This window comes from Rhinolophus sinicus, linkage group LG07 (genome assembly GCF_036562045.2).
Source record: "Rhinolophus sinicus isolate RSC01 linkage group LG07, ASM3656204v1, whole genome shotgun sequence".
NCBI lineage: Eukaryota > Metazoa > Chordata > Mammalia > Chiroptera > Rhinolophidae > Rhinolophus > Rhinolophus sinicus.
The window spans coordinates 40,794,413-40,820,244 of NC_133757.1; the positions used below are offsets into that span (position 1 = coordinate 40,794,413).

The window sequence follows — 25,832 nt, forward strand, 5'->3', positions numbered from 1 at the left end:
CTGCTGGCCGCGTGGCGCGGTCGGGGCCCCCACATGCCACCCGCTGGGGCTGGGGCTGTGGGGGCTCCGCCGAGGATCTTCCGAGAAGAAGTTTCATACCATAGCGCACTCACGACACAGAACCTACCCTGAAGCCAAGCGAGACGCGAGCTCTCTCCGCCTTCAAGGGCTGGGGGGAGCGGGGGGGCCCCCGCCACTCAGCAGCAGCCACGACTGCGCGCGGTCGCGGGTGTGCGGGGCCCCTGAGCGCGGCGTGCCGCCCGCCGCCCAACTTTGCACAAAGGCAGCATGGCACTGCCTCGCCTGGCGGGCTCGCCCAGCGCCGCGGACGCTCTTTCCTGTACGGGGCGAGAGGGGCTCGCCCCTTTTCATCCCCCAGCCCTCCCCTTCTCCTCCTGCCCCCACCCTGCTCCCAGGCGGGCCAGCTTGGCGGAATAGAGCGCCCGGCACCGAGCTCCGCCGCGGTGGCGGCTGCCGCTCGCACTGTGACGTTAGCAGCCTTCGAGGCTATTTATATCCACACGATTGGATTTCATTCATGAAACCAGGGCCTGGTGTGTCTGTGCGCTGGGGAGCTGGTGGCGACGGAGGCTCAGCTTTAAGCAGATCCGCGGGGCCGGGGCTTGGGAGGCAGATTGTCCGGGACAAACATGCGCAGGGCATAGGAGACCCCGGCCCTTCTCCCGAAGGGCTGGGAGGGGAGGGTCAGGGCAATTTGTGTCTCAGCCCCATCCCTAGCATTCCACCCATTCCCGTACAACTGCTGGCCCTTTGTCCTCTGGAAAACTAAGTTGGGGCACTAACCGGCTGGGCAGCCCGGCTTTCTTCCCCCTAGATGCTGACCGGCTGCGGACTCCGAGGGAGGACGTTGGCTTTTGTTTCAAAACCGAGCCCAGCTGCTGACTAAGGGCTGCGTTAGCCCAGCCTCCTTCTCCCCTGGGTGGATGCACGTGCTGGCTGGCTCCCCCTCTGAGTTACCTTCTTCTGTGACTTGGCTTTTGGGATCCTCCTCAGAGGGCGTAGGACTCACCCGCTGCCCTCCACGGAGTAAGGAAGCGATTTACAACCTACAAATGGCTGAGAGAGGAAGTGAAATTGACTTCTGGCCGCTCATGGGTTGTCATAATCCTTGAAAGCAGCACTACGGTCCATTCCTCCTCTGTGACAGGATGGGGTAGTTTTCATGATTCACATAACAAATACTTAGAATGCCTACAGTATGTCAGGTACACTGTCAAGTTCTAAGGAGGTGACACTGAACACAACCAAACAGGTCCCAGCCCTCAAGGAGCGTTCAGTCTGCCTGCTAATATTAGTGTGCCTTAAACCTCCTCACTGCCAGCCTCCAAGGAGGCAACTGGGGAATGATGGTATCAATGTGTTCAGCTACCTTACAAATTTATTCATTCAATAAACCTTCACTGAGGAGGCTGTGTACCAAGGGCTGGAGATGCAAAGACGGCAACAATGGGTCCTTAGTCCTCAGGGAGTTCTCAGGTAATAGGCTCTGAGGTATTGAAGTGCTGGGGAAAAGGGAGCCATATTTTATATCTCTTTTTGCCATATCCCTCAAGAAATAGAACATCGGGAAAATTCCTAAAACAAACAAACCCCTCTGTCCCTCGGTTTCTTCCAGGAAACCATCTTTTGTTTCCCAGATGGAATACTTACTTTCCCTTCCCAGGCTCCCCAGATGAGTTTTAGTCCATTGAATATTCCTACTCTTCCCCGCAAGTTTATATTCCCTTCAGAGTTAAAGCCTTGCCTGGTGCTCTCTGAATCCCTCAGAGACTCCAGAACAGAGTGAAATTCAATATTTTTACAAGAAAAGGTATTAAGGGCGATCTGCTTTGTTTAAGCCATCCTCATTGAACTGTCTTTGGAAGTGGAGTTATCAGTCCCTAATCTTTGACACCTGGAAGAAAAGATAGTAAAGCGTCAAGTACAGGGGTCCATTCTAAGAACTTCCAGATAGATACATGAGAGGGTGATTGTTTACGTGTCACAAAACTGTCTTCCCTTACTCTATTTAAAAGTGATGGTGTTTTGACAGGGTTAATCAATATACATTCTCTTCAGGAACACATTTCTTACAAAAAGTTTATGAACTCTGTTCACTCCTAGTAATCATTCCTCTTTATTGCAAGCTATTTCTTCTCAAACTACCCTGGGAGCAAACAAATAGGGTAGAAACTCCAAAGAAATGGGAATCAACATGTATCGCAGCCATCATATGTGGCAGGCAGTGGGCTAGGAGGTTTAAAACATATTTCCTCAATCTTTACAACTGGTGGGGTAGATGCTATTATTAGCATAACGATTGTGTAGAGGAGGCAATTGAGGCATGCAGAAGTAAGCAGTTTTCTGAGGTTCTGACAGTGGCATTTGCACCTGGGTCAGCCTGTGCAGAGGCCTTATTTTATCACTAACCTGCTTTTTGACATCCTGCTTTTCCTCAGTTTCTTTCATTTTCTCAGTTATAAATTTAAAAAAGTTAAGTGGCATGCTTAAGCGAGGCAGGTAGTGGGACCAGGAAGACACATATACAGGGACCCCAATAATCAGGCTACCATTCAGATGTTGCCCACCACATCCAGGGGACACTGAGGCTCAGATAGGCCTTCCAAAGGATACTTGTACTACAGGAGTGAAGAACAAACAGTCATCATGGAATTGTCCAGTTGGATGCCTAAATCGGAGGGAAACTGACCAGAAATACTTTCCGGAAAAGGAATTGGTATAAGTGGTAATTTAGATATGGCAGAGGAAAAGTCACTGTTTTAACAAGGCCTTCCGAACTAGGGCAGTAATCTGAGGAAAAGATTGCCACAGTGGTAATATGTAGCTCCCAAATTTTACACGGGAAATCCCCAATTCTGGAAAAGTTGGAGAAACTGCAGCAAGGAGTACAAGCTCTATTTTGCCAATAAGAAAGGAGAGAACAGGAATAATAGCAAATGATCTCCAGATCACTGCCATGAATTTATACCCGTTCTTGTTATTACTACAAAATAATCGACATTTGTATGCTACAGTTATTGCTTGCTAATAAAAACAATACTATTTGCTTTTAATAAATATAAAATTGGTATTTTGGCTTAATTAAACCAACACTGTTTGTTTAAACACTTTTAGGATTATATTACACAAAGGTGGGTATAAAAACTTTTGACTACCTTTAATGATGATAAATGTTTACCAAAGGTATAGGATTAAAAAAAATTCCCATAATCAAGATAGAGAACTGTTCCATTAACACAAAAGCACTTCATCATGCTACCTCTTTGTATTTTTATTCCCCCACCAACCATTCATCTGTTCTCCATCTCTAGAGTTTTGTCATTTTGAGACTTATATTAATGGAAATATACAATATATAATGTTTTGAGATTGATTTTTTTTTTTTACTAAGCATAATGCCCTTGAGGTTCATCCAGGATGTTTCATGTATCAGTAGTTCATTCCTTTTTACTGCTAAGTAAATTTCTCTTGTACCAGAGGATGTCCATCCATTTACCCATTGAAGGACACATGAGTAATTTCCAGTATTTTGCTATTACGAGTAACACTTCTGTAAATGTTTGTATACAGGTATTTGTGTGAGCATAAGTTTTTATTGCTTTGGGATGAATGCCCAAGAATGCAATTGCTGGGTCATATGCTAAGAAACTGTCAAACTATGTTCCAGAGTGGCTGTACCATTTTACATTCCCACCAGTAATGTAGGAGAGATTTAGTTTCTTCCCATTCTCACTGGCATTTGGTATTATCATTTTTTCCCCTTAATTTCAATTGCTCAATAGGTTTGTAGGGGTTTTAATTTGCATTTCTCTAATTGCTAATGATGTTGAACATCTTTTCACATGATTATTCGCCATCCATATCTCTGCTAAAACATCTATTCATGTCTCTGGCCTGTGTTATAATGGGATTGTTTATTTTTTTATTATTGAGTTTTGAGAGGTTTTTCAAAAATAAGTTCATTAGAAATTTCAAATTGCAGATTAAATATTAATACTACCTCAAGATAACTCTATTTTTAATTCCATCACTGAAGTTCAACCTTTCTGTTGCCATCAGTGTTATAGAGAATATTCTCAGGTGCTTAGGTAAAGCATACTCAAATACTTACATAAAACTCCTATAGATAGGGTCTTTCCGGTATTAGTTTATAAACTTGCATTTTCCTGGTGGGTAATCAACACTCAGATAACAGTTAACACGTGGCGGCAGCCCCAGGAGTCGAGGTCGGGCCTCTGCGCAGGTGCAGGAGCCTCACGCGGCCGCCAGCGCGCTCGTGACTCGGGCACTGCAGCAACGTTCTCCTGAGAAGAAGCCCGCTTTGCGCAGTCCATCTCTTCCTCCTTGGATTCCGTCATGGGCTATTCAGAGGATATTATCCTAGGTGGTGAGTGCAGGTGTTACAGAGAATTTCATGGACAAGTACTACTAGGGTTTGAAGACATAGAAGAGAATAAGCTCACCCTTGCACCTGTTTTTAAGACTAGAGGTGTCTGGTAGCAAGATATCGAAAAGCAGCCGTTGGAGCGGATTCTGGGACTTAACCTAGCAGGTGTCACAAGGGCCAACAATTTTAACGGTACTCTAAAGATGAAGTGGCTGATGACATAGTCGACATGCTGGCTCACAGTTTTGGGTTTTCTGGTTTTCCAAGAAACAGTTCTGCACTACAGAGCAGAATAAGGCCTCTGGGCACTGAACTTAAACGGTGGTTTAGTGGCGACTTCCTCGTACAGAGCATCTTGCACGCCAGCTTTCCAGAAGACCTGGATGGAGCACAGCTCCCACTCCCACGCAGAGGTCTGCACAGCGCAGGTCCCCCACTAAGGCTGGGTGCGGCTCGAGCCAATGGTGACAGAAAGGTAAGACTGAACCTATTCTGGGGCTTCTCATTTATGCTAAGTATTGAAGTATCAAAAAGAAAGTGACCTGACCCTCCTGGGACCTCTGTTTCTCCAGAAACACTCTCTTGTATTCAGGAACTCTAGTACCTTCCGCCAGAGCTTCTCTCAGCTCTTAAGACTATTCTGAGGCGGGAGGATGTCCGACATTCCATCTGGGGCCCCTTGCCCAGCTTTCATGTGGTTGATATAGCAACAACATGGAATAACGGACCATCATGAACCCTTTCTGTTCCAAATACCACAGGCAGGCTTTGCATGAACCTTTGTTAATAGATCTTTCAGTTGGGTAAGAGTGAAAACCCTTCAGCCCAAGTGTCTCAGCTGTGTGGGGTTTTGACTACTTAGGAATTTATCTCAGGTGTTACTCAAACCAGCTCTTTGAGATCTCTGAAGCGCCTATGTTCTGTCCACTGTTCTGGGGTAATTGAATTATTCTTGGCTGTGGAATCAACTGAAAGAGATATTCTTTACCTAAAAATTAAAAGTGGTCTTGGGTTTGTAGTCAAGTTATCACTGTCCATTCTGATATAGCTTCTAGGAGAAGTTTTTAAAAAGATGTTTAAAATAATTTATCTTAAAAAATATATTTCAATGGTGCTTATAATGTATGTATAGATGAATACATGAATAATCAGGCTAAACTAATGGATCCAATCCTAGAATTTCCATGATTATCCATTTAAAGATAGCAGCATTAAATACTGTGTGCTCTTTAGTTATTAATTAGTTCTATGGAGGCAAAATGCTTTTTACATTGGAGTTCCTTTTTACTGAGCACCGATGGATATAGGCTATGAACTGGAAATAGATAAAAAGGTATCCTTTCCTTAGAGCATGTGAAATATATTTGTGCAAGTTTGCATAAAATCCTTTCTGCATGGATTCATTCATTAGGTTTTCTGTTGGGGTGGGGAAAGTTTTGTAAAAATGTGATTTTGCAAGCTCCGCAATTCTAACTACATTCCTCTTCCTGTCAAAATCTCTTACCAAGATGGTGTTCCACTAGTCCAGCTTAGCATGTGTAAAATGGTAGCAAACAGCGTTTATGGTCATCTGTCTGGCTTTGTTTAATATGGCATCCCTAATTGGAAAACGTGTGTCACAACAGTCTAATGCACAGTGTGTATCTTTGATGTTTTTAAAGTAAAAATATTCTATACTGGGAAAAAATCTGCATGTGAGAGGGAAATGTGTTTCACAAATGAGCTACGATCCTAATATTTGCAAAATGCTAGACTTCAACTTCACCTAATTGAAAATAAATGACAAGATTTATGTGTCGTAGCATGTTTAAGGCTATTTTGCCTGACCAAATGTTTCATATAAAAAACACAAACCTGTGTTTCTCTTCATGAAACAAGTGAAAACAACCAACCAACTCACATGAAGAGAGCATAGAGTAGTGGAAAGCACAGGAAAATGGGATTGTATTTTGGCTATCCCACTAACTAGCCATGTAATTCTGTGCTGCCATGTTTCCTCGAAAACAAGACTTAGCCGGACCATTAGCTCTAATGCGTCTTTGGAGCAAAAATTAATATAAGACTGGGTCTTATTTTACTATAATATGAGACCGTGTCTTATATAATATAAGACTGGGTCTTTAATATAATATAATACCCAGTCTTATATTAATTTTTGCTCCAAAAGATGCATTAGAGCTGATTGTCCGGCTAGGTTTTATTTTCGGGGAAACAGGGTAGTTCCTTAATCCATAGCATCTCAAAGTTCCATATATAAAATGAGGACAAGAATAATAACTTTCTAAGAAATTGTTAAGAGGACTAAATGGAATGATGTTTGTGGAAAATAAGTCTTGTGAAATGTGAAGCTTTATACACACTAATGAATGTAAAAATGGACTCATTATGAGGCCACTTAAAAACACTGCATCACAAGGTGTTATTTGATTTGAGAGTCCCAAAGATCAATCATATAGGACCTATATCATACCTGCAACTCATCCCCCATATGCTGACTCTAAGCATTATACATAATAGCCTCCATCAAATTTTATCTATAAAAATGTTTAGTGTTTGAGATTTGAGGTTTTTGCTCTGCCAGTGGCTTGCAATTTCTGCATTTTCTCCCATCTATAGAAGTGGGCTACACTACATGCAGAAACTAGAAAAATAAATGGACTGCACTCACACACACACACACACACACAAAGCTCATTTCAGAAAAATAATTACATCTATGTTCATATCATGTTTTTCTGCTTACCAAACAGCTCTAATATACACGTCACTTAACCTTCATGATAACCTTGGTAAATATTATCTCAAATATGAGGGATGGGGAAATGAAGTTTCCCAGAGGGTAAGTGACTTGCTTTCTGTTAGCAGAGGGGGCCCAGAATTCTACTTAACCCAGAATTCTAACCCTGATCTTCTGATCATGTATAAGTAAATATTCTGAAGTAATTTAAGGCACAGTACAGTAACTCATGTGTAGGTACCACTTCAAAAGTAGTACAAATTTTTTTAGAAACTCCAATGTCCTGGAAGGAGGCCTACCAGTCAGTCCCCAGAAAACTCAATTGTAAGGCTTTTCCTTAATTGATATCACTCTTCCTTTCATAATGGTTCCTTATCTAAAAGCACAGAGCACCTGACTTAAGAACATCTGATACAATGCACACTGTTGTAGTCTCTCCTTAGCTCTGTAAATATTTATATTTACCTTAATATTTCACATGACCTCTAATTTACCACTTGGTGAACTCCCCTGTATGGACAAGTAGTTGACTGCATCACAAGTGAGTGATAAAAGCAGTTAAACAGGTTAGATTAATATTGAAGGAACATGATCCCTTAGATTGTGAACATCAGCTGATGACTCCTACTTCCCATCACAGCACCAGTCTCAGAGGAAACTGAAGTTTTGGTGAAAGACATGGAAGTGTCATTATGTTTTCATCCCCACAGTGCCTTGAACAGCAGAATGGGCAAGAAAGCCCATAGGAAATGGTGTGAATAATGGCAAATGATAAAACCGTCACAAGACACCTTCGTTATAACTTCTTCTAGTTGCTCCTGTGTATAGGCCATTTATGTGGCTTACGACAAAACTGCAATTTTAAGGTAAAACTAGGCTTCATGATTGTATTTGTTCCACTGTAATCACTGCCAATATTACACTGACCATCCATGAAAAGGCACTTTGAGATCACGAAAATGTGTTGCAAAGATTAAAGTGTAATAACCAGGTAAGGTACTTAGTGTGCATGGATAATAGTAATAAACACCAAGATCACCACCTGACTTAATCTCTAAGTGTACTAGTTAATATTGAGTAAGCACCCACAATGTGTGGGACAGGATGCTAAATGCTTTCACTCTCACATTAACTCATCACAATGAGTACTGGCAAGTACCACTTGAGGAAGCGGAGGACCAGAAAGGTCAACTCACTTGCCAGAGCTCAAATGTCTGTTTAAATATTATTTGTAGGGAACTCCTCCATAGGGAAGGATTCTACTTAGCACTTGATATTTACCACTCCTTGTTCATTCGGTTAAACTAATGCTGATTACAATACATGCTATCACATTGTATAATTGGAAAACTGATGGGTTATGGCTCCTCTTAAATTCTGATATCAGACTCAGATATACTTTATATTTCAGAAACCTCAGGTAAGTGAAAGGTCAAGGAGAATTGAAGAGAGCTCATTTTTATGAGATGACAACTTCAGGATTCTCAGGTCCTTGACAAGCTGGTTAACTAACACTTGTGGGTCATTTGTCTCTGAGTGATATCACCTCACCACTACCATGTCACAGAAAACTAATAATGTATGGAAAAATGTACAATGCAATTTCTAATTCAGCCCTTGATATTTCCTTAAGAAATTAAATTATTGCTCCACTTCCTAACGAAACAAGTGGTATACTACAATGGTTTCACCTTGGGCCAGCAATGTCAGGTGGATGAGATAAGAGGGGAAGGGTATTCAGAAAAAAAAAACCACCCCATTTTAACAGCTGATGTGATTCTGAAGTATGATTTAAATATGCGTATATGGGTAAGGCAGGGACTTAGGCTCCTAGTGAGTGTATCATTCCCAATTACTCAAAGAATATTCTTCAGTGCTTAAATATCCACATTTATCTATAAGGGAACAAACTAGACACATATGAGCCCATTCGTTCAAAAGGGATGCTTCTTTCTTTTTAATTCTTGGTCAATCCGAATCCTTGTTGAAGACCCTGGGTCCCTCACTCCTTTCTCTAAGTTACATGGCATCTGAAGGGGCAACGGTATTTGTGTGAGATGGATATTAAATATGACACTGAATAAAAAGCTGTACCTAAGTGACTTTTTCTTAGCAGTGTTCAATACTCCAATCCAAACAGTACCTATTTTTAATAGTAAAGGTGATATAATGTCTACTGTGAATATAAATACTTCTTCCGCTTTCTATATAAAGGAACCTATCACAGCTGTTGATTTCATGAGGAGTGCTGCTTGTCCCGTGTGAATATTGCTGGGCTTGGTGTTTCTTCTCAATAACACATTTGAGGTGGCTAATGGATTAAAAAAAGCATATATATCCTGAACAATAGTTTATAAATAGAAGCACATAGGCACACAAAAGGCAGTCTGGCATTCTCTTTAAATCTGTACTCTTGAATAGTATACATTAATTAAGACACTGGAAAATACTGACGTTCCTTCCGAAGGATAAACGAAATATTAACTTATATCCAGTATAATTTAAATTTGTTTTAATGTGTTTTATTTTATTGTGATTTCATTAATTAAAATGGTAAAGTTACCTAACTCTATAATTTAGAACACCAGTGCATCACTTTTTTTTTGAAATTGGTATTTTCTGGCTCTACCAAATATGGTGAACAACAATAAAGTCAGCCTGGTTGTGAGTCTAGAGTCTAGACCATTGGTTTAAGAGTTAGGTAATGAGACCTCAAGACTGACTTATCAACTCCTTGGGGGGAAATTTCCTCAGGCAAATCAAGTCACTTCCCTTTAGGGTTCAGTTTGCTCATCTGTAAAATGAAAGCACTGAGACCAGAATAAAAAAGTATATTTCAGTCTAGAGTTCCAGAGGGATTATACTATTTATGTTGAAATTATTATAAAAAGACCAAAGATACAGGGGTCCCAAAAAGCGCTTCACAGTTTTGTTACTGTGAAAGATTCAAAAAACACATTCAATAAGTATCAAATGAATTCCTTCCATGTACTTATTACTATGCGTAAAATAAGCTGAGTTTCATTAATTACTTACCACTGGCTTCCATTTGGCTTGGGGTTAGGGTTGCCAGATAAAGTACAGAACACCCAGTTACATTCAAATGTCCCATGTAATATTTGGGACATAGTTATATTAAAAAATGTTCATTGTTTTTCTGAAATTCAAATGTACTGGGTATCCTGTATTTTTATTTGCTAAATCTGGCAACCTGGTTGGAAAGGGTCAGGAGAGGGAAGAAAAATTGGATGGAAGGAAAGCAGGAAAAAAGCATCTTTGGAATTATTAAATAGTGAATTTTCTCAATAGAAAAATATAAATTAGTCAAATACCATTTCCCAAAATATATTGTGTGGGACCAGTCCTGGGTGAAACTCTGTTAATAAAGGGGGATCCTCCTTTATTTATTCATAAATGGTCAAGTAAGTTTGGGAAATACTTTGTTGTTTTAATCCTCTTCTTAAAGTTATGTTTCGTATTGAAAGATTACTCAGGGCATGTCTATGTGAAAGGAAATTATGCATTTATAAGAAGGAAATAGTGTTGGTTGAGCTGCCCTTATTTATTTGACTAAGTAACTAACCCTTGTCTGTGATCTTAGAATACTCATCAATAATCCACAGTGTTCCACTGAACACACTTTGTGAACATCAGAGTAAATAATACAGAAATGGTGTACTGATGGATCAGTGACTTCAGACAACTTAACATGGAGGCTTTGTTCTGATTGGATAGCCATGTGGGTCTTTGCGGTCAATTATTCAAGGAGTAGTTGCCACGGATAATTGCCAGCTATCCCAAACCACAGGTAATTGCCAGCTATCATTACATAGCACAAATACATTCATTTAAATTGCCAGTCCAGTACATACCAGCAATGCTGATTATAAAATACTGTAATTAGTTAGACTAGCATAGAAGCAGTGACCTAGTATTAGAAAGCATAGTCTTAGTCTGAATTTGTGGTCTATAACTTGTCAGTGGTAGACTCAATAGAGTCCAGTGTTTGACGCAAAGGAAACATGAACCCATATGTGCACCACACTTGTTTGTTGTTTGAAAAAGAACGTCACTATTTTGAAAATTAAGTGTGTGCTAACATGGTTGATGAGGTATTTTTTATTTAAACATGTTATTAAATTCATAACAGTTTTTAGCCAGCCACTAATTTTCTCCATGAACAATAATGAGTTGTCATGTGGGATTCTACAGAAGTTTTACAGTTGGGCCTCATTTTGTAATAAGCTGGTAATACGCTTCTGAGTGACATTAACTGTTCCCAGACAATTTTGTGCAGTGTAACCACTACTGTCTTAGGAGTCAACTCCCATTCCTTCCTTCTACTAGCCTCAAAACCAACCCGGATCAAATACTGATTGATACTGAGAATGCTAAAAGGCAGGTCCCAAGTAAGTGTGTGTGTGTGTGTGTGTGTGTGTGTGTGTGTGTGTGTGTGTGTGTTTGGGGAGGAACCCAATGTTTTGGGATAATTGCAGATTTAGTGGTCTACTTCTGAATGACAGAAAGAGTTCAAGTGTTGTTAATAATTTGTCCAATGGTAACAACAATAACAATATTTACTGTTTATGGCTAACACCTTGCTTTGCATGCTTTGTGTCATTTAATCCTCATGGCAGCCTCATGAGGTAGTTATATTCTCCATGGTATAGATAAGGAAGCTGAGGTATTAGAGAGGTTAAGTCACTTGTGCAGTATTCCATTCTTAGGAAGAGGAGGTCAAGGACTACCATTCTAAGTCTAAATTCAAACCCATGTTCATAATCACCATACAATACTGCTGCAAAGTGGAGGGACTCACTGCGAGCAGACACCACTTGTGAGTATACTCTCTGTGCTTTGACAAAACAGACACAGACCCCACTCTTAATTGGGTTAAAAAATCAGTAATTAGGTCCTCAGAACATGTGGTTAAAAGACTCTGTACAGGGAACAAAAGGGCTAATGCTAAACTAAAGGCGGAGGAAAAGTCAAGCACCTCTAAAGGAAGAAGTCGCAGGGAACTTGACTTGATTCTACTTTTATAGGCATAAGGTTGAAGCCTGAAAACATTTAGTTTTGAGCACAGTGTGTTATAAAGAATGCAAATGCAGTCCTAAGTTTTCTGAAAAAATATCCAATATAGAAATGTTAAGCTCTCATTTCTTTTAGAAACTAAAGTTTCTCAGCTGGCCCTCTCACAAAAGAAACTAAGCTGGTTAGAGTTTTTAAAGAGATTGGGACCTTGATATTGCAGAGGAGCTCATATTTTTTTTCTTTTTATTTGATCAGTAAACATACCTGGATCTATAAGGCAAAATATGAATTACATCATTGTGTAGAAATGTATTTTCAAATGTTTTTGTTTAGGAAAATCACAAAATATCAATCATAAAGTACATCTTCAACAGAGAGGACAGAGTAGGAGTTTAAAAAAAAAAAAAGACTCGAATTTTACAATTCATATGGAAACATCATCACCATGGTAGAATGTTACATCGGTGGCCCCCAATGAATCAGGCCTCCCAGAGTTCCTGCCTGTGGGTGGTCCTTCCTTGGAGAGACTGGCGGTACGACTTGCTTTAGCCAATACAATGTGGTTGAAGAAAAGCTGTACCAGGTCTGGCCCACGCCTTAAGAAGGCCTGGCAGTTTTTGCTATGCGCTCTGGAGGAAGCCACCAACTATGTAAGAAGTGGACTCTGCTGAGACTGTCATTCTTAAGTCTGGGTAGGTTAGGATTCTAACATGGAGAGACCCTGTGGATGAGAAGCCAAGCCTCAGACAACAGCCTCAGCTGAGCTCCCAGCTGACAGCCAGCACTAACTTGCCAACCAGATAAGTGAATCCATCTTGGAAATGGATGCACCAGTCCCAGCTGAACCACCCCAAGCTGATGGCATGTGGAACAGATGGGCTGTCTCCACAGAGCCCTGCCTAAGTAGTAGAATTGGGAGCAAATAAGTGAAATGGTTGTCGTTTTAAGCCTCCGCGTTTTGGGTTAATTTGTTATACAGCAATACATAAACGTAATTATACTAGATCTTTTCTATTCATTCGTTTTATAAAATGCTAATAACTTTACCATCTTCCCTTTACCACAATTTTGTATAGGCGGAAGCATTCATTCTTTCAATAAATGTTCGCCAAGTACTCCTGATGGGTGCTGTTGGACCCTAGATACCCAAAGATGAGAAAGAGACTCAGAAGAGCTCTCAGTCTAACAGAGGAGACAGAAATACTCACACACAAGATCTGTCTTGTGTGCTAGAACATTGTGTGACTAGCGCAATGGCAGTACAGATCAACTCATTTTGATGGTGTCTGGGGAGGGAGTCTGAATCTTCCAGGAAACGTACTAGAAGGGACATAATTTGTGTTGAGCCTCAAGGGGTGAAAGGAATTCTCTCAGGTGGAGAAAGAGAGGCATGAAGGAAGTCATTCTGTGGTGAAGGAGAGCATTAGCAAAGTTCTGACAGTAGAAAAGCATACAATAGTTTTAAGTAACTCAAAGTGGTCTTGTATGGCCATGTACAAGGTGAGGTAACAGAGATGATCCAGCTGCCCAAGCAGACAGAAGCCTTGAATGCCATTTTCATGAATTTGGCTTGAGGGCAAGGTGAAGCCATCTGAATGATTTTAAAAAATTGTACCTAAATGAAATGTAATTTACCTACAGTACAATGTCTAACATCTTAAGTTCAGTGACTTTTTTTTTTTTTTTTAAGTTCAGTGACTTTTAATATATGTAACTACCTTTGTGACCACCACCTGGATCATGATGACGCTAGTATAACACCCACGACAAAACCTGACAAGGACATCCTGAGCATAGACCCACATATCCTGAACAAAGAGTCACAAATAAAAATACTATTCGCAAATCTTGCAATCTAATACCTCAAGGCGAGTGATTAGGAAGGCAAAGTTGGTTTAACATTTAAAAATCAATAGCATAAATCACTGTATTAGTAGAATAGAAAACCATATAATTATCTCAATAGATAAAGATAAAGCGATTGATAAAATTCAACACCCATTCATGATAAAAACCAAAACAAAATCATTTATCTGAGTGTGTAAAGCAAGGTGAAGGCATGACCAGATCAGTGCTGTTTAGTATAGAAGACTCTTTATGAAGCAGTGACAGTTCTTGGACTAGGGAGCTACAGTATGACATTCTCTGGGAAAAGTTTCCAGAGATATGGGAGAAAGTAAAATCCACAAAAATCCAACACTACCATTTGAGGAACTAGGCCAAACGCTGACTGCCAAGTGAGCAACAGGTTCATTCCAGACCTCTTTAAGAGCTACGCAGATAAGCAAGGACTTGGGGTCCATTAAAAATGTGATTGCTCTATGCATCACAGGCAGCAGTGATAATGGACATTGCTTACATGTCTCCAGCTGCTTTATGCTGAAATGGAAATGAAACATGATAAAAAGTTGAATAGCTTAGGCCTATGGTGATGGCTCATGGCAGTAAAGATAACAGGTAGAAACCTGAGCTCTGGTTTTGTCTGGGCACACAACTATCCAGCTGTGTGTGTGCCCTTTGGAAAGACAGGTTATCCCTCTGAGCTTGTTTCTGTATTTACGAAATAAGTGGATTAGAAGAGATGGGCCTTGGAATGAGTCAGACCTGGGTTTTAATCCCGGCTCTATTCTTTACCACCGATGGGACCAGTGCTTTATTTTCTACATCTGTACAGTGGAAAGAAACCTCAAAGTGTTTCTCTGAGATTAAATAAGATCATGTAAGTGGAATGTTGAACACATTCACTGCACATATTGAACACTCAATAAAGGTAGATGTGATTAATGTTTTTAAGAATTAGCTAAGGCTCTAAAATGCCATAACGATAAGCTGTAGACTGGAAATACTAATTTGTTCTGACATGGAGATTGGTAGGTGTTGTGGAAAGCTTTGAAATTCGGCATACCCTGCCTGTCATCACAGGTGGTACTATAAGAAGCTTGATAATTTTAGCAGGAAGGAAAACAGAAGGGTAGATATTCCTTCATGATTTAATTTTGGTAATGTACCAATGATTTCATTACCATGTGCAAAAAAATCTATGATGACATTTCTCATACTCTGATAAATACTAAGTGAAAATTTTAATTAAATGATGTGTCCATAGAATTTCCATAGAATGTAATTAATGTGACAGCCAGAGCCCCCTATTGATTACGCTGGTAAATTTAATCAAACAGTAAGTTTATCTAAATAATCCAACAGAGTCTGACGTCTACAGTCAGACATGTGGTTTTTGCCAGTTGTAAATAAGCTGCTCACACGAACAAAGTACACCCTTAGAGAACTGGAAATTTAATCATCAGCATTTGCAACATAACATATTGTATCAGATAAATGACTGCTTTTTCCGAAAGTCATATTGATAGTATAGACTTTGAACGTTTGGTTCCACCGAATATTTAAACTGGAAATACTCACAAGAGAGGTTTAAGTGATAGTAATTTTGTGTCATGCCCCCACTAGCGAACGCTTTCTTGTTTGTAGGGAATCATAGCCCAAGTCACAAAGAACTTGTAAGGACTGCAGTTGGATTGCGTCTTCTGTGGCCTTTTGGGCGGTACTGGCAGTGTGCCTACCCCCACGGGCCTGGGTCCTTCGGTGCCTGTGGCTGCTCCTCCATTGCTTCCCACATCTAATACTTAGGAAGCTGTCATTACCCCTTCAGGAAGATGCCGTGTCATGGTCATGTTCACAGGGCTGAGAGCAGGATTGTGGAGTCGTTCTAAAACTTCTTCCCCTAGTTCTTCCTTATTTATTAACTTGAGCTTGGGTTTCTGGGTAGGGGAGTAATAACTCTGTCCTGTATTCAAAGAGTCAAGTGTGCTTTGACACAGGCCCTCTTTTTCTTCTACCCTTCAACCAACCAAAGGAAGAAAGGTAGGGTGGCCCTCATTCTCAGAGTGCCCTGGGGTTTCCTGGTTACTTCAGTAGGTCTTCAGTGATGTTCAAAAGAGACTGCCCTGCCTTGCCAATTATACTCAAAACAGAGAGCTCACACCCCCATTGGGAGCATGTAGAAAACCTTGTATCCGATGAAAACACACAACGGTGAGGCAAAAGCCAGCACAGCCATGGGGCAGTTATAAAATAAAAAAATTAAAAAATTAGGGGAGTGAAAGCCCATTGTAGAATAAAGGCACAGTCTAGAGATGCACTGGAGAGAAAGTGCATTTCCGGCGGGCAGTGTGGCTTTGGAGCTAGACACACCTGGATCAGAACTCTGGCTCTACTGCTCACGTGTGTACTCAGTGACTCTGGATGCATTATTTAGTTGCACGGGGGCTCTGCTTCCTCCTCTCCAAAACAAAGACCTGTACATTGAGTACATTGCCTGGTAATGTACATAATAATAGCACCATTGTGCATATGTTCCATCAACACACAAGTGGCTGCTTTGTATAATAAAATGAAAGCAATGATGTGGTAAATACAGCCTCACTAGCATGTTGGGTAGATATAGACTAGGAGTGAGGAGACCTTCTCTGAGACAGATTTTGGCACTTTTCAAGCTATGGGACCTTGGGGAACTCCCCGAGGCTCTCTAATTCTTAGAAATATCTGGAATGGGCTTAACTACACCCACCTAGGATCAGTGTTGCTGTGTGTGGAAGTGCTTTTACAAGCTATGCATTCTAAGTGAGATAGGTTATTATTCTATTAATGTGTTATTTCAATGCTATGTAGTGATTGCTTGTGATGTTTTTTTTAAGAAACTGGCCATTTTCCTGCCCCTTTAGTATAGATCCATTGGTAGGACTGTCATGAGTGGAAACTTTCAAAATGAGCCGCGTGATGAAAAATTCCTGCTGATAATAAAGGTTATATGCAGTTAGTGGTCTGTAGTTCTTTGTTGGAACCAACATTAAAATCATCTCATTATCTGTGACCTCCAATATAACTCTTCCCAACAGAAAAAGAGAAACTTTCCTACAAAAGATAATATATCCAAATGTACACAATTGTTATATTTTCCTTTTAAATATAGCTTGCAGAAATGGCAGAGGGATGACTAATATTTGACAGTAGCCATTTTATAGGCTCATCTCAAACTGCAAATGCAAAATAAAGTCAGGAGTCCAAATTGACTCTTATACTTACTCTTTCAACAAACATTTTTTTTCTTTTCTTTTTTTTTTTTTGTGTGTTGCCTTTTAGGAGGAATTTCAATACCTTCAGGAAGGAGCACATTAGATGCTGTTTTTTTTCTTCCCCTCATAAAATGTCTTGTGTAAATGTCTAGGTCTTTTTCAAACAGTCATAATTTCCTGTTTTAAAGACGTTTTTGACTTGACAAGCACTTAGAAGCTTATCTGTCCTTTGATAAAGTCTAAAGATGATTTACTGAAGCCCTGGAACTAACAGTGGGCTTATTCCTATCTGGGCAAATAGGAAAAAAAAAATAAAAATGTTTGAAAAATCCAACTGTAACAGTTTTCTTCCCTTCCTAGATTGGTCCTGGCTTTATAAATATTAATTTGCACCCTGGCAATACTGATTCTGCTACTTTAATTCTTTAAAGCAATGTCACTTAAAATATCCACCAGTTTCAACATACGTAAACAAGCATGTCATTCCTAATCTAGAGTAAGACAGTCATAAATGATTACCAGCCATATTGTTAGGACTGAAAGTCCATTTTCTAACATCCCAATAAAATCTAGATTGTAGTGCAGACCACGGCTACAGATATGATGGGCAGAGTTCCCCCAGGGAGTACTGCAAATATGTATCATTTCCAGCCCACGCCATCTGCATAAACAAGCAATCACATCAAAAAAACCGTACCATTTGGTTTGACCAAAAGTTATCGCAGCAATGTGTTCTCAGAGCCACTCATGTATGTATCCTCTGCTGCATACAGAAAACCCAAATGGCTCAGCAAATATTGACTGAATTATAATTCTGACATCATTAATCTTTTTCTTCACATATTTGAGGTTTGCGTCTTTCCCCCAATTTCACAAGATGAAAATGAATAAAGAAGTTTAATCAGCAAATAATCCAAATACCATAAAAGAGATCCCAGAAGATAAATTCACAGGTATTATAAGAGGCTTTTAGGGCAGCTTTACAAAAAAACCAAAACGCTCTTTTGAAAATTGCACCCTTTGCATAAAAATGTGTGTGAGCAGAATAAAATATTTAAATAGCAACATTAACTAAAAAAAGAAAACCTCAGCATTAGAAAAGCACACATTTCCTATTTAGGAAGCTTCCTGTGGTTTGTCATCATCTTTAAAATATAAAGTTATGTGTTCTGTTGCAGCGGGACGAGGATTTCGGACCTGTGGGCCTCCAAAAGAAATCCACGACATTTGTAAAAGGAGTAAAGGTTTTCGTTACGTTGCTACCAACATTTGCAACTAGTTGGAAACATCCTTACATTGAGCAATTTAGTATCACTTTCTTAATTATAAGCTCCCTGCAGTAGTTTCTTTGTTCCTCACATTACCAAACGTGCCTTGGAATAGAATGGTTCTTATACATTAGGTAACTAGTGAATGACTAAGTGAATAAATTAATAGGGATTCAGTAATACTTTGGATTGTTTCAAACCAACTAAAGGAAAAAAAAACCTGATTTATTTTGCCTTGACACATCTTATCTTTTCCCAGCTGTCTCACATCATTTTCTACTTCAAAATGCATGAAAAATGAGTGAAAAGAACCTAACTAGGGTGTGTGTGTGTGTGTGTGTGTGTGTGTGTGTGTGTGTATCTGTGTATTAAGGGATACACACAAACATAAAATATAATTTTCATATAATGTTCTTTCAAGCTCTGTAAAAATATACTTCATGCAATGTTCTTTTCTAATATTTAGTAATTTTGCTAGTTAGGTACTCAGTAATAAACACACCATTGCCAACTTGTTTATGGAACACACGTCTGTGAGAAATGGTAAGGGGACTGGAGTGAAGGTTGACTCCAGAGAGGACTCAAAGTTGACGGAAAATCCTTTCCTGTGTTTTGGGCCACCACTGCCCTCTAGGGGACACATGGCAAATAAGCAAAGTCTCTCAAGCTTCTGCCAGAAATTTGACAAGACTTTGGAAAATTATCTGGTCTATCCAACTTCTATTAAGAAAGACAAACACTAATTAAAATTACTTCAGGGTTAGCTGTATAATACTACAAAAATATTTTTTTAAATAAATTTTATTGGGGAATATTGGGGGACAGTGTGTTTCTCCAGGGCCCATCAGCTCCAAGTCGTTGTCCTTCACTCTACTTGTGGAGGGCGCAGCTCAGCTCCAAGTCCAATTGCAGTTTTCAATCTTTAGTTGCAGGGGGCGCAGCCCCATGCAGGAATTGAACCGGCCACCTTGTTGTTAAGAGCTTGTGCTCTAACCAACTGAGCCATCTGGTTGCCCCCTCCAAAAATCTTTATATTGCAAACTTTTCTAGGGTCACCTAATTTAGACTCTCAGCAGAAAAAGTTCTTTGTTTTGTTTATCCTAATGTTCCTGCAGCGTTTTTCACATGTTATTTCTTGTCCTATTAAGGAACAGCTGCTTCCTATGACTAATATGTTAGTCACTGTTTAATACTTTCAGGTTTTAGCTTTTAATGTTCCAGAAACCAGAAACCCCAGCTTCGTCAGTCTTTCTTTATAAAGTCAATTTGTACAGAGGAAAATATACAAACATTTCCAAAGCTGCCAAATTGTTATTTAGTTTTGGACAAAGAAGCTTTACTAATTTGAAGATCAACTTGTGATTTTTTCCACAGTAGATTCAATTTAAAATACCCTTAGGTCATTCAATCTTCTTTTTTATATATGAAACTTGAAAAATTAGGATAATATCTATTGTACTCCTACTGTATAGGGAGAAATTAATTTGTTCTTTCATTTCTAAAATTTTAAAGGAGAATTTAAATTATTAACACTAAAATGAAGTTTCTGGAAGTAAATATTCTACCTTAAGAGAAAATTTCATGACTTTAGAGTGATATTATGGAAGAGTTACTTATAAAATCTCTATTTGTTTATTTAACATTTGCTGAGTATTCCATTACTCATAAGATACTACATTAGCGTTCCAGGTGTTCAAAGAAACTTGCCATAGATATTTCAGTGTTACATTTTGCCCTATACTTAATTTTATTCAACAAGTATTATTGAAATGCTTAGTTTTTATGTATATTATCTATTAGACATAAGCATCTTGAAAATAGGGAATTTATTTTGCTCATCTTTGTATTACCAGTATCTTGGATGATTTAATTTCTCAAGCCTAATAGTGAGTAGTCCTATAGTTGTATGTTATTACTCTCAGTTTATAGATAAACTAAATTATCAGCAATTTATAAGCTAGCATGTAGTAGAGTTTAAACCCAAGTGTGTCTGTATCATCGATATTATGATTCCTCTATGCTATAGTGCCTAGCATAGCACTTGGCACATAGTAGGTGTTCAATAAATATTTGCAAATGAATTAATTGGTGTGCTTTTCCCAAGTAGTGTATTCTTTGCTTTCATTTTCATATATCAAGTGTTTCATAAAGTGTTTGGCATATAAGAGGTCCTCAATAATTAAGTATTGAATGAATGAATGAATGAATGAATGAATAGATATCTTAGGATGTCTCTTTTGAATATTTTTCCATTACCTTAGTTCTAATTGTATATCCATAATGGTAGAATAAAATCTTAATACTAAATGAGACAAGTGTCTTATGAGCTACAGTCTTGAGAGTGGTCTCTAACAACAGTCCTGGAATTCATTTTCAGCTAACTTTAGAATCTCTGATAGGTGATGGATCTGCGTTGGTAGCAATTTCATTGTCCAAAAATTTGAGGAAATGAATAGGGGAATTGATATTGCAAAAAAATCAAATTCTAACTCACAAGGGTGAACTGGTTGTCCATGTGGCAGTAACAGAGATTTTATAGAACATAAAAATTTAATTTAAAAACTGTGATGGGGATAGGAGGTCTGGAAAATATCAGACAAAGATGGAAAATTTATGAGAACAGATTTTTAGAAGTTCAGGGAACAGATTAGAAGAATTCTATAACATGAGAATTTGAAAGGGAAAATGCCTTGGAAACATTGAGAAGTTTGCACAAATTGTAAACGTACTCCCAAACCTCTTAATATCTGTTTTCTCTGATATTAGGATTGTGAGTAAGTTCTTTGAAATGTTATCTCCGTATATATTTAACTTGTCTATAAAGTGGTTTTCAGATGATCAAAGCAATTCTGATTATATGATCATCTAAAAAATTAAACAAAAGTTACTTTAAAACAAGCAATTTCTACCACATAGCTGCACATAATTCTGATGTGAAAGGAAGTTGGAAACTATAAAAAAGAAACCACTGTGGTGGTTTTTATATAACTTTCTTTTCAGTTTCAGTGCAGCTCTGCTTCAAGTAATCCATTTATCGCTTCATTCATTGAGTGTATGTTTCCTGAGGAACTTCTAGGCACTGGGGACACCAATGTGTTCCAGGCACTGGGGACACCGATGTGAACAAGACAAGGTCCTTGTCATCAGGGGGCTTATGTTATAGCAGGGGAGAAAGAGAGCCAGCAATTAAACGAGGCACATCTCTAATTCCAGACAGCAATGGTGCTTTTAAGAAAAATAAAGCAGGGTAAGAGGAGAGAGAGCAATGTGAAATGGTTGCTTCAGACAGGTGGTCTCAGAATCCTCCTTGAGAAGGCAGTGGATTTTCATCAGAGACTTGCATGCTATGAATTGGCTTTGAGAAGATCCAGGTGAAGAGCTACCAGGCAAGAGGATAGCAAGTATAAAGGAAAACCCCCAAATGATCTGAGATCAATTAAAGAAAAAAAAAAAAATCTCAGGATACATGCTTTTGTTTGTCTGCTTTTTTGTTTGCTTGAACTTTTTAAGTTGAAGGTGTACAATGATCCAATAAAAGATGGACCTACAACGTAAAGGGAATGGTAACGTGGATAGATGAGAAAGAACAAAATTGTAAGACTTCTATTTTCTTTGTATATGTCACGGAGAGAATGATCTTTGGAATGGAAATGATAGACTACTATTGCTGATAGGGAAGAGAAGATGAATAGGATGCAGAGTGGAAGAGGATGCCTGTATTCTAGATGCTTTCAAGGGTTCTGGTTAGTAGGACCTGTGTCCCTGGCATCCAGTTTTTCATTCCTTAGAAATGATTGCAGTCCTGGTGCTAAGAGACAATGTTGGTGTTTTTATAATTATTTTGAGTAATCTCAATTCATTACAAGATTTATTGACACATGAGATTTGGTCACCACCTTCTACTTGTTATCTTTAGAAGCTGTTGCATCCGAAATTCCCCTGTCCTTCTGGCTGACATTTCCTGAAGGAGGCTGATGAAGGGAGAGGTGCAGATTATATTATGCTAGTGGAAGAGGGGCCAGGTCCTAAGAGAATTTGGCCCTGGAGGAAAAAATAGGAAGCAAAGGGACTCCATCCTAGGGGCACAGAGGGATGAGGCCTCCAGGGACTGGACTGGAGACCTCCCCTCTTTCTACTCCTCCGAAGCGCTGTCACCTTCCTCTGAGGTTCTTTAATGCTCGCACACTTTTCTCTCCTTTCTCCCTATATGAAACAATTCAAATATGGCTCCATCGGAGCCTCAACAAGAAAATTAGTGCCTAAACTGTCTCTGAATGTAACACAAATAATCTTTCTGGAAATCTGGGGAACATTATTTACAACCACAGAAGATAACTTGGAAGGATGCTCAATAGGTGTGGCATGGGGCCCGGTGTGGGAGTGCCCCTTTGCGAGGACATATGCGAGTATAATTCCTATTGCAGAGTATTAAAATATGAATATAACCGCCAAAACATCAAGTTTTATGTGTTTTGATTCTTAAAAAGAGCCGGATACCTCTTACGTTTTAGACATGGCTAGGTTCTAGGGACCATAAGTAAGCTGATATTCCTGCAGCAAATGAAACCTACTGAACCACTGCTGAACATGTCTGAGGAATTGCGGAAAGCAGGAGAGATGTATATGAGCAGAGGATTGGCAAATGTGGATGCGATTTTAAAAGTGGGGAGGGAGGCAGTTTCTCTAAGCCTACCTATCAGTGAACCTCAAATCAATGAGGTAAGGCTCACACTGGGCTCCAGGTGATTCGCCAAGGAACAGATCATATAGATGACCACCATCTCCTTCTCTGAAGGCATTGCAGAGCTAACCAATGGGGGTAGTTAGCACATCTGGACTTCTACAGGATATCTGCCAAGGCATCACATAGCATCCTAGTGGCTAAGAGGAAGAAATAGGAGCTAGAAATCAAGGGTGTTGGCAACTTGTTGAATTACCATACCCAGAGGACAGCAATGAATGATCAATGGCTGTCTGGAAGGACATTTCTAATGGTGAATGCCTCAGTTCTATTATTGTCAACATTTAAAAAAAAAATCAGGCATTAGAATAAATACAAAGTATCCTAGTCAGATTTACCCATGATGCAAGTTAGGATTTCACTTAATGATTAAGTGATATGACAGAATTAGAATACACTCCCCATTCCAAATTGAAAAAAAAAAACAAACAAAAAAAAACGGATCGCATTGAACACATTTAATGATGTAACATTAATGGGAATAAAATAAATGTGAAGTTTATGAAGTTCCAAAACAAAAAGATAAAAACCCACCTATGCAGGTATAGGATGTGGTACATGTGACTTGGCTTAGATATTTAAGAAGCACTTAGGAATTTCAAGTGTCACCCTGATATAGTTACCCCAAAAGGAAATTTAGTGTTTGGAGAAAGGCAGTACTTGGAATAAGGATATTGCTAATTGTGTTTTATCCTGTGCAGGTCAGATTATACTCTCAGTTTCTAAATATTAGAATAATTGGAGCACATTCAGAGGGACTTGATAGACTAGGGCGTTGAAGGAAGGAAACCAGAAACAATGAAGAAGCGTTGGAAAGGTGCTTGTTAGTACCAAAGAGAAAGTAAACATTTCATTAGTCCAAATGTTTACTTCTAGGACCAATAAGTGGAATTTGCTGGGAGACATAGTTTGATTTAAGGACTTCCTATCAACTACAACAGTCTGATGTTGGGAGACCAAGGGATTCCTATCTTCAGCAGGGTTTCAGTGTCACTTCAGTCATCATAAAAGTGTAGGATGGGATGGTCATTCATTCACTTTAAGGCCCCTTTCAACCTTGAGGTCTTTAGTTCTAGAGTTGTTGACTAATCGTTATTGTACAATGACATTGACTTACCTTTTCTGGGTCATGTTTAGGCTGTGCTTTTAGGAGTTGTGGAAATGGAGCAATAGGGACCTTGCAATCTCTCCCTCTACCCACTGTGAAAGCCCTAGAGAGCAGACTACAGCACTTCATATTTTCCCATGTCGGTTCTTGATGACAAACTGGGGCGACTGTTTAGTTAATCCAAACAAGGCCAACTGGCTAACCCCGTCATGTGAAAACTGCATTTCTAGTGTGGTCTCCAATTCTGTGTGGTCCAGGGCTCATTCAGGGCTGTGGCTGAAGCTTGTTGTCTATCTGTGCTGTCATTCAACAGACATTATGCCATTATGATCAGTGGTCATTTGGCTGTAATAGTCAATATCAACCTTTCTGTCGGTGCTATAATAAAAAATAGGTGGTGGTCGTTGACAATTCTAATGACTCCATTGCATGAAACATGCTTCCCAGTTTTGAATACAGTGAAGTTTAGGTGATGTGAGTGATAGTCACAGTTTATACAGAGGGTGCCAAAAAAAATGTATACACATTTTAAGAAAGGAAAAAACTGTATTAAAATTGTAATACAATTCATTTGATTAATGCCATCTTTTGAGCGAACATCATACTATACGTTGCTACTGTAGTTCAATTCAATTCAACTTCGAAAAGTAATACATAGATAACATCTCTTAACATGTGTACATTTTTTTGGCTCCCCCGGTATTTGGCACAATAAAATGCTACCCTCTTTAGGTATGTAAACCCATTATTTCAACCATAACATATTCAATAGACAAGGAATATTAATAGTAACATGTTTTCTTTGCAGTGCCTTATAGCAAATATTTTCTGATTAGTACGATTCAGATCTACATTGAATATTAATTCTATATTTCATGGCTCTTGATAATTTTCTTAATTTCAATGGTGCACATTTACCTAAGGGACTAACACATTTTTGATAAAAATAGTTCACTATGAAACTTCAGAGTCATTTTTGACCCTAGCATAATTCTTTTTGCACTTACAGTACACACAATAGAAAAGCTACCAAACAACATGAATTAAATGTTTTCTAATAATACTAAGCTCAGAAAAGAGCTTACATAGCATTTTTTTCCTGCTTGCCTTACATTTATATTTGTGTCACAATACAAATAGGGCTTTTACCGTCCAAGATTAATGCTATGGTTTAGTATGTTCATTCTGTATCATCCAACCTGCAGTTGGACCAAACAACAACAAAAATAATCAACTGAATTTCGAACAACTCATTGTAAAAATATTCATGAACACTCAAAGTCAGTATCAAAAAATGTCCCAGAATACGTATATGAGTCGCTCACCATTTTTATTTTGATAAAACTTCAGAGAACTGTTGTGATGATTCAATATAAATAATATACATAAAGCTCTGTTGGAGATTAGCTCAAGGTACGAGGAGCTAGTTTTTATGGGACACTGTTA

General features: G+C 39.1%; 1 protein-coding gene across 8 annotated transcripts in view; it reads right to left on the bottom strand.

The window, feature by feature from the left end:
- RHOBTB1 (Rho related BTB domain containing 1) overlaps positions 1-25,832 on the bottom strand; it is a 113,053-nt gene that overhangs the window by 59,510 nt on the left and 27,711 nt on the right. For 3 of the 8 annotated variants that reach the window (XM_019731798.2, XM_074339480.1, XM_074339478.1), the window contains exon 1: positions 128-342. The exons of 3 other annotated variants lie outside the window; for them this stretch is intronic. The gene's annotated coding sequence lies outside the window, so the exon portion shown is untranslated. Of the gene's footprint in view, positions 1-127; positions 488-804; positions 871-25,832 lie in introns of those variants that run through there. 2 more of the 8 variants (XM_019731796.2, XM_019731793.2) reach the window with 2 other exon arrangements.